The 10378-nt window shown below is 44.1% G+C and overlaps 1 long non-coding RNA gene across 1 annotated transcript; it reads left to right on the top strand.

Moving 5' to 3' along the window:
* Window positions 1-72: 72 nt before the first annotated feature.
* LOC132829658 (uncharacterized) lies at window positions 73-8848 on the top strand. Its single transcript, XR_009646253.1, has 3 exons — window positions 73-210; window positions 953-1086; window positions 8403-8848. It is a non-coding gene; the product is annotated as an uncharacterized LOC132829658 (long non-coding RNA).
* The last annotated feature ends 1530 nt before the right edge of the window (window positions 8849-10378 follow it).

The following is a 10378-nucleotide window of genomic DNA, read 5'->3' on the forward strand; positions in this document are numbered from 1 at the left end:
GTGGTGACAGATTCATTCAAGATATTCAAAGCAGATATGGGAATTGACAGAAATGAAACTAACAGAGCCATTGTTTAAAAAAATAGGGGCACGAAGATGAACTGTGCAGAGAGCCTGCACAGATACCACAGACTGAGCAGCATCCACTGCTGTCATTGTTTTAAGGAGTTATGATGCAGGGTTAACCCTGTCAGGGCAGAGACTCTTGAGGTAAGTGAGTGGTGAGGGAATTTGCACATGCTCTCTCCCTCTCTTTCACATACACTCTCATAACACATAAATGCTGTTTCACATACACACTGTCACACAGTCTCACGCAGAAATGCACAGTCTCTCTCTCTCACACACAGCCTCATACACAATGATATAATTTCACATACGTAGTCCCTCTCACGCATCTACACAGACAAAAACACACAGCTTCATACACAGTTAGTTTCACTAACAGACACACACACACACACACACACACACACACACACACACACACACACACACACACACACACACACACACACACACACACACGTTAATCTCCTACTTCTCCTTTAACTATCCTGCTTGTTGATCCTTCAAAGAATGTGAGTAGATTTATCAGGCATGGTTACTCCTTCCTCATGTTCATGCTGACTTTGCTTAATCATATTATGCATTTCTGAATCCTCTGTTATTACATCCTTTTATTTGACTCTAACATATTCCCAAGAACAGACATGAAGCTAACTGGCCTATAGTTACCTGTATTTTATCTCTTTCCCTTTCTAAATGAAGGTGTTACATTGGCAGTTTTCTGGATCTTTCACACAACCTAAGGATTCCTGAAAGATTACTCCTGGTGCATCCAGTATCTTTGCAGCTACTTCCGTTAACTCAGGGTGTAACTCATCGGGTCCAGAGGGCTTATCAGTCTTTAGACCTATTTGTTTGCCAAGCATCTTTTCTCTCGTAATAGTTATTACCTCCAGCTCCATCCTATGATGTGGGAACCACAGGTGCACTCAAAAGTCCGAGTGGGGCCTAATGAAAGTCTTATTCAGCTGCAATGTGACTTGCCAACTTTCATACTCCATTCTTTGATCGATGAAGGTAGGTACGCTTTCATTACCATCTTAACCACTTGTGTTGCTACTTTCAGGGAACTATGAATTTGGAACAAGATGCTTTTGTATATCAATGCAACTAAGGGCTCCCATTTACAGTATATTTTTCTCGAGCATTTGACCTCCCAAAAATGCATCATCTCACACTTGCCCAGATTTAACTCCATTTGCCATTTCTCTGCCCAGCTTGCTAACTGCTACATCCTTTGCCAACCTTCATCAATTTTCATGTCATCTGCAAACTTACTAATCAAACCACTGACATTTCCATCCAAATCATTCAGATCGGCTCAGTGGTTAGCACTGCTGCCACACAGCACCAGGGTCCCAGGTTCGATCCCATTCTCGGGCAACTGTCTGTGTGGAGTTTACACATTCTCCCCGTGTCTGCGTGGGTTTTCTCCGGGTTCTCCGGTTTCCGTCCCATAGTCCAAAGATGTGCAGAGTTAGTGAATTGGTCATGCTAAATTGCCCATAGCGTTAGGTGCATGAGTCAGAGGGAAATGGGTCTGGGTAGGTTACTCTTCAGAGTGTCAGTGTGGACTTGGTGGGCCGAAGGGCCTGTTTCCACACTGTAGAGAATCTAATCTAATCTAATATAATCTCTAGTACAGACAGACATTTCTGTGGCCAACAGCGAAAAATCAGAATGGTTCCTTCCCTGGTGCTAGGATCAAGGATGTCTCAGAGAGGGTGCAGAATGTTCTCAAGGGGGAGAGGGGCCAGCAAGAGGTTATTGTCCACATTGGAACCAAAGACATAGGAAGGGAAAGGATTGAGATTCTGAAGGGAGATTACAGAGAGTTAGGCAGGAATTTAAAAAGGAGCTCCTCGAGAATAGTAATATCTGGATTACTCAAGTGCTATGAGCTAGTGAGGGCAGGAATAGACCAGATAAATGCATGGCTGAGGAGCTAGTGTATGGGAGATGGTTTGACATTTTTGGATCATTGGAAACTCTTTTGGGGTAAAAGTGACCTGTACAAGAAGGACGGATTGCACGTAAATTGGAAGGGGACAAATATACTTGCAGGGAGATTTGCTACAGCTGCTCGGGAGGATTTAACTAGTAAGGTGAGGGTGTGGAACCCAGAGATTTAGTGTGGATAGCGGTCAAACTGAGAATGGTACAGTTGAGAACAGAAGCGAGTCAAACAGTCAGGGCAGGCAGGGGCAAGATAGGACTAATAAATTAAACTCCATTTATTTCAATGTGAGGGGCTTAACAGGGCATGGTTAGGAACATGGGACTGGGATATCACAGCGATTACAGAAATATGGCTCAGGGATGCGCAGAACTGGCAGCTTAATGTTCCAGGATCCAAATACTACAGGAAGGATAGAATGGAGGGAAGAGAGGAGGGTGAGTGTCCCTTTTGATAAGGGATAGCATGACAGATGTGCTGAGGGAGGATATCCCTGGAAATGCATCCAGGGAAGTTATTTAGGTGGAACTGAGGAATAAGAAAGGGATGATCATCTTATTGGGATTGTATTATAGACTCTCTAATAGTCAGAGTAAAATTGAGAAGCAAATTTGTAAGGAGATCTCACCTATCTGTAAGAATAATAGGGTGGTTATGGTTCAGGATTTTAACTTTCCAAACATCAACTAGGACTGAGCTGAAAATGTGTTGCTGAAAAAGCACAGCAGGTCAGGCAGCATCCAAGGGGCAGGAGAATTGACGTTTCAGTCATGAGCCCTTCTTCAGGAATCTGGGACTGCCATAGTGTTCAGGGTTTAGATGGAGAGGAATTTGTTAAGTGTGTACAAGAACATTTTCTGATTCAGTATGTGGATGTACCTACTAGGGAAGATGCAAAATTTGACCTAAACTTGGTAAATAAGGCAGGGCATGTGACTGAGATGTCAATGGGGTAGCTCTTTGGGGCCAGTGACCATAATTCTATTAGATTTAAAATAGTGATGGAAAAGGCTAGACCAGATCTAAAAATTAATGTTTTAAATTGGAGAAAGGCGAATTTTGACAGTATTAGGCAAGAACAAGGCTGATTGGGGGCAGATGTTCGCGGTAAAGTGAAGGCCGGAAAATGGGAAGCCTTCAGAAATGAGATTACAAGAATCCAGAGAAAGTATATTCCTGTCAGGGTGAAAGGGAAGGCTGTAGGTATAGGGAATGCAGGATGACTGAAGAAATTGAGGGTTTGGTTAAGAAAAAGAAGGAAGTGTATGTCAGGTATAGGCAGGATAGATTGTGTGAATCCTTAGAAGAGTGTAAAGGCAGTAGAAGTATACTTAGGAGGGAAATCAGGAGGGCAAAAGGGGGACATGAGGTAGCTTTGGCAAATAGAATTAAGGAGAATCCAAAGGGTTTTTACAAATACATTAAGAACAAAAGGGTAACTTAGGAGAGAATAGTGCCCCTCAAAGATCAGCAAACGGCCTTTGTGTCGAGCTGCAGAAAATGGGGGAGATACTAAATGAGTGTTTTGCATCAGTATTTACTGTGGAAAAGGACATGAAAGATGTAGAATGTAGGAAAATAAATGGTGCCATCTTGAAAAATGTCCAGATTACAGAGGAGGAAGTGCTGGATGTCTTGAAAAGCACAAAAGTGGATAAATCCCCAGGACCTGATCAGGTGTACCCTGGAACTCTGTGGGAAGCTAGAGAAGTCATTGCTGGGCCTCTTGCTGAGATATGTGTATCATCGATAGCCACAGCTGAAGTGTTGGAAGACTGGAGGTTGGCAAATGTGGTGCCACTGTTTAAGAAGGGTGGTAAGGACAAACCAGGCAACTATAGACCAGTGAGCCTGACATTGGTGGTGAGCACGTTGTTGGAGGGACTCCTGAGGGACAGGATGCACAGGTATTTGGAAAGGCAAGTTTATTGGTCAGAATATTGAGTACAGGAGTTGGAAGGTCATGTTGCGGCTGTATAGGACATTGGTTAGGCTACTGTTGGAAAATTGCATTTGATTCTGGTCGCCTTCCTATCGGAAAGAGAGGAGAATGATATAAAAAAGACCTAAGGGGCAACCTTTTCACACAGAGGGTGGTACATGTATGGAATGAACTGCCAGAAGAAGTGGTGGAGGCTGTTACAATTGCAACATTTAAAAGGCATTTGAATAGGTATATGAATAGGAAGGATTTGAAGGGATATGGGCCGGGTGCTGGCAGGTGGGACTAGATCGGGTTGGGATATCTGGTCGGCATGGACAGGTTGGACCGAAGGGTCTGTTTCCATGCTGTACATCTCTATGACTCTATAACTCTATGAGTTTTATACATACTGATATAATTTCACATACACAGTCCCTCTCGCACACATGTACGCATACAAACTCACACAGACGTATACACAGTTAGTCTCACTAACACACAGACTCACACACATTCTTGCTACCACACACAGAGAAACACAGCCTTATGCACAGACAGCACTCATATACAGACATTCCCCCAGTGCACACTCTCTCACACACACATTCTTGGTGACACACTCACACCAACCCACACACACTCACGCACTCATAACACACATACTCACCCACAAACACACACACACACACACATACATGCGCACACACTGACACAACCATACACCGACATATACCCACACACACACATACACACACACACACTCAAACACTCACACACCCATAACACACATACCCACACACGCCCATACACACTCACCCACAAATACACATACATACACCCACCTGCACACACTGACACATCCAAGCAATGACATATACCCACAGATACACACACTCACACATACTCACATGCACGCACCTACACCCACACGCACACCCACCCACACCCACACGCATACACCCATACCCACACGTACACCCCCCACACACACACACACTCTCACCCACACGCACACTCACACACACATCCACACTTACTCACACATGTACACACATATACATGCACTCTCACACACATCCATACACACACACGTACCCACTCACACTCACTCACACACACACCCACACACTCACACACCCACACCTACTCTTACACGCACACATCCATGCGCACACTCATACACCCATACACACCCACACTCTCACACACCCACTCACAGACACACACCCACACAGCCTTATACACGGATAGTCTCATGAACACACAGATTCACCCATACATACCCATAGCTTGAGTTATAATGAGATGATGGTTAGGCTGGGACATTTATCACTGGAGTCTACGAGACTGACAGGTGATCTAATCAGAGTTTACAAAATTATGAGAGGCATGGATAAGCTAGATAGATGACAATTTTTTTTCCCCTGGCTGGGGAGATCTAAAACTGGAGAGCAAAGGTTTAAGGTGAGAGGAGAGAGATATCAAAGAGTTCAGAGGGACATTGTTTTCTCACTGAGGGTGGTCTGGAATGGGCTTCCTGAGGAAGTGGTGGAGGCGAGTATAATTTCAGCAGTGAGGAAACCTTTGGACAGGGAAATGGATGGGAAAAGTATGGAGGAATATGGGCCAAACACAGGCAAATGCAACTAGTTTAAATTGTCAAACTGGGTGGCATGAGCGGATTGGGCCAAAGGGCTTGTTCCTGTGAGAAGGATCTGTTAAAATAACCATACAGGCTCTCCCATACACAGTCACCCACACACAGGCACTCTCACACACAGATTCCTCCTGAGACACAGACTCTCACAGCCTTATGCACAGATAGTCCCACTAACACTGACACTTTGTCTCTCACATGCAGATTCTCACTGACACAGACTCACCCACACACAGTCTTACACACAGTCTCACGGACACAGACTCACACACACACAGTCTTGTACACAGTCTCACTGACACAGATTCACCCACACACACTCTCACACAGTCGCACTGATACAGAATCACCCACACACAGTCTAATACGCAGTCTCACTGACACAGACTCACCCACATACAGTCTTACACACAGTATCACGGACACATACTCACCCGCACACAGTCTCACGGACACAGACTCACCCATACGCAGTCTTGTACAGAGTCTCACTGACACAGATTCACCCACACACACTCTCACACAGTCGCACTGATACAGAATCACCCACACACAGTCTTATACACATTAGGGACACATACACTCTCACTCAAATTAGTTTTCTCTCAGTATTTGTTTAATCCAAAATGTTCACTGTTGATGCAAATCTGGTCCACAGGCAGTTTTCTCGGTTTAAGGTCTCAGAGTCGGTGTCGCTGGATCTCCGCCTCCACCATGAAGAGGGAAAATCTATCCAATGTGCCTTTAGCCAATTGGGAACGTGAATGAATGATTCGGAAGGTAGCTGTAGATAGGATATAAACATGCACTGATTTACCATTAACAGTGACCTGATAAGGTTTCAGAGGCTGCATTGCTGTTGGTTCGCTAGGAATGTGGAAAAAGGGAGATTTACAATCTGTGTCTGTTTGCAAGTTATGGAGTAGTCATTCACTGCACGACAGAGCTCCAGGCCTCTGACCCACTGGGGCCTCTGGACCAAGATCAGAACCTGAGGACCAGGGACAGGGTTCAAGAGCCTTTCACATCCTTACCTGCACATCCACTAATATCATTTATTGTATCCCAAACCCACTCTCCCGATATGGTCTCCTCTACATTGGGGAGACTGGGCGCTTCCTAGCAGAGCGCTTTAGGGAACATCTCCAGGACACCCGCACCAATCAACCACACTGCCCCGTGGCCCAACATTTCAACTTCCCCTCCCACTCTGCCAAGGACATGGAGATCCTGGGCCTCCTTCACCGCCGCTCCCTCACCACCAGATGCCTGGAGGAAGAATGCCTCATCTTCCGCCTCGGAACACTTCAACCCCAGGGCATCAATGTGGACTTCAATTGTTTCCTCATTTCCCCTTCCCCCACCTCACCCTAGTTCCATACTTCCAGCTCAGCACTGTCCACATGGCTTGTCCGGACTTGTCCTACCTGCCTATCTCCTTTTCCACCTATCCACTCCACCCTCTCCTCCCTGACCTATCACCTTCATCCCCTTCCCCACTCACCCATTGTACTCTATGCTACTTTCTCCCCACCCCCACCCTCCTCTAGCTTATCTCTCCACGCTTCAGGCTCACTGCCTTTATTCCTGATGAAGGGCTATTGCCCGAAACGTCGATTTAGCTGCACCTTGGATGCTGCCTGAACTGCTGTGCTCTTCCAGCACCACTGATCCAGAACCTCATTGTCTTTGTAGAAGCAAGGAATACCGCGGGTGCTGCCTTTTCCTTTTATATGGAAGTGGTTGTGCTGGGAATGGGGAATATGAACAGATAGTACTGGAGAAACCCAGCATTTCCAGAGAGAGAAAAAACAAACATAATGTTCCAAGCCCAATATATCTCTTCGGAACTCCTTTTAAAAACTCCACCAAGGCTTCTTTTTTATTGCAAAAATGTGCTTTATTCATGAAGGAAATCTCTTTCTGTACATACACACTAAAGCAATTCTGTACAGTCATCTCGTAAAACAAAAATTAAACAGTGGAACTTGACATTCCCTGCAATTCCAAAAATCAAAGGCATTTTCTACTCAAGCAAGACACTCCCATGTCCCCTTTAACACACATAGTATTCACCAATGGCCCTAGAATTCGTAAAACAAACCTCTACAGCGTAAAAACAGGCCATTCAACCCACTGGGTCCACACCACCTCTCTGAAAGTCATTTCACCCTGACCCACACCCCTACTCTATATTTCCCAGGGCTAATCCACCTAACCTGCACATCTTTGGACTGTGGGAGGAAATCCACATGTTGGGAGAATCGTGCAAGCTGCACACAGGAAAGTTGCCAAAGGGTGGGATTAAACACAGTTGCCTGGCGTTTAGAGGCAGCAGAGCTTGCCAGTGTGCTGCTGCAGACTTGGCAAATTGCCATTTTACTCTCAGTTACTGAGGTCTGTTACTGGCTGCCCAAATAAATATCCTAAATACAAAATATTCAAAATAAATACCCTCAGCAAAATAGAGCAGATGCTGGAAACCTGAAATAAAACCAGAAAGTGCTGGAGAAACTCAGTAGCTCTGGCAGCATTCATGGAGAGAAAAGCAGAGCTAATGTTTAAAGCACTTTTTGTTTTTATTTCAACAAACCAGATGTCATGGAACAGCCAGAAGTGCTGTATCCCTCACCTGTGTCTTAAAGATTCAAGGAATTTCAGCCACATGCCATTTGACCAGTAAGTCCAATTGCTTATATCCCCTTACACTTTAAAATTATTTAGCTCATCCTGCAACACATCTAGTTAAACTCATTATTCTTACCAGCTCCATCATTTTCTCTGGTAACTTGTAGGAACAAGGATGTCTTGGTGATGAAGAATTAAGCAACCTGGCAGAGGAGGATGCAAATAGGAATACACATTTCAAAGGTGAATAATGCAGACAGCTGAAAGTGCAGACAAAGACCAAAGCTGCCTCTGGACTTGACTCAGAGCAGGACTGAATGTGCAAAAGGACAGAGCACTATCACATGTTCACTAACTGGCCAGCCATCCAGGATGGCGTAAGAAACTGGTCAAATTACCTAGGATTTCTCTGAACAACAATAAGCACCGTGTGAAGAACAATTACGCAACCAAAACATAATGTTAAGCAGCAATGTAAAACACAAGCAATTGGTTGTTTTTCCAATGGCCACACCTACTGTACTCAACAATTGCAAGTGATTTGCAGAAATGTGTAAATGATTTGATGTGTTACTAGACAGTACATACTGTACAATGTGTTTTATAAATTCTTGAACCAGTGTCAGTCTGTTTTTTAAATTGCCAATTGTATCCAATGCACGGCAACATTGACAGCACTCTTAGCTTGAAAGAAGCTTATTGAATACTAAATCCTTAGATGTTTTAGAATGGAGATAAGGAGAAACTTCTTTAGTGAGAGAATCTGAGAAAATCATTGCTACAGAAGGCTGTGGAGGCCAGGTCACTGAGTATATTTAAAACAGAAGTATATAAGTTCTTGATTGGCAAGGGAATCAAAGGTTCCTGGGAGAAAGTGGAAAAATGGGGTTGAACACCTATCAGCCATGATCAAATGGCAGGGTAGATTCAATGCTGAAAATGTGTTGCTGGAAAAGCGCAGCAGGTCAGGCAGCATCCGAGGAACAGGAAATTTGACGTTTCGGGCATAAGTAATAACATTAGCAAATTTGCTGATGATACTAAGCTGGGTGGCAGGGTGAATGTGAGGAGGATGTTAGGAGATTACAGGGTGACTGGACAGGTTAGGTGAGTCGAATCTCCTGCTCCTTGGATGCTGCCTGACCTGTTGCACTTTTCCAGCAACACATTTTCATCTCTGATCTCCAGCATCTCCAGACCTCACTTTCTCCTCCCGGGCAGATTCAATGGGCCAAATGACCTAATTTCTGCTCCTATTGTCTTATGGTCTTATTGACAGGATTTGACCATTTATTATAGGTTTCCCTTTACTTAAGAATCTGACAATTGTAACTGTCTTTAAGAATGAAGATACATCATGCTGGCACTTTTAAAACCTGGGATGGAGTCAAGCAATGCTGTGCAATAGCCCCCATACTACTTACAATCTTCCTGACAGTGGATATTCATCTTATCAAAGATGAATTGGCTTCTCTTGTGAGTATTCCCCTAAAGCCGATATCAGGGAAAGTCCTGACTGCATTCTTCTGGACAAGTTACTTCACATGGTTGAGGGAGCCTTCCTGGAGATTTATTGTGGCTTTCGAATGTGTAGAGAAATCTCTGACATGGTTTATATTGCCACGAACATTATCAGGAACTCTTTGTTGCATTCATTGACCTGACCAACATATTTGATACAGTAAATTTTGAGGCGCTGTGACTTTTCTCCAGAGAGTTGGAAACTTCACAACAATCCTGCAACTGCTTCATGTTGATATGACCTCAACTGGCCTGAGTGGGAGATAAGAAACACTTTTAAAATCTTGAATGGAGTCAAGCAATGCTGTGCAATAGCCCCCATACTATTTACAATCTTCCTGACAGTGGATATTCATCTTATCAAAGAGGAATTGCCTTCTCATATGAGTATTAACTACCAACTAGATGGAAAACCTTTGAACCTCAATTGCCTCCATGCCCAAATGAAATTGACCATCATATGCGTGCATTACCTTCATTTTGTGAATTGCTGTTGTATTCTGCTCCCTTCTCAATCTCTTCAATTCTGCATACAGGAGACTCAGCCTGTCTTTGATTGCTGTCAAAAAAACATTCATATCAATTCAGACCTGGTCAGTCAAAGAAATATTCCATATATTTC

The sequence above is a fragment of the Hemiscyllium ocellatum genome, chromosome 29 (assembly GCF_020745735.1).
Source record: "Hemiscyllium ocellatum isolate sHemOce1 chromosome 29, sHemOce1.pat.X.cur, whole genome shotgun sequence".
Classification (NCBI taxonomy): Eukaryota; Metazoa; Chordata; class Chondrichthyes; order Orectolobiformes; family Hemiscylliidae; genus Hemiscyllium; species Hemiscyllium ocellatum.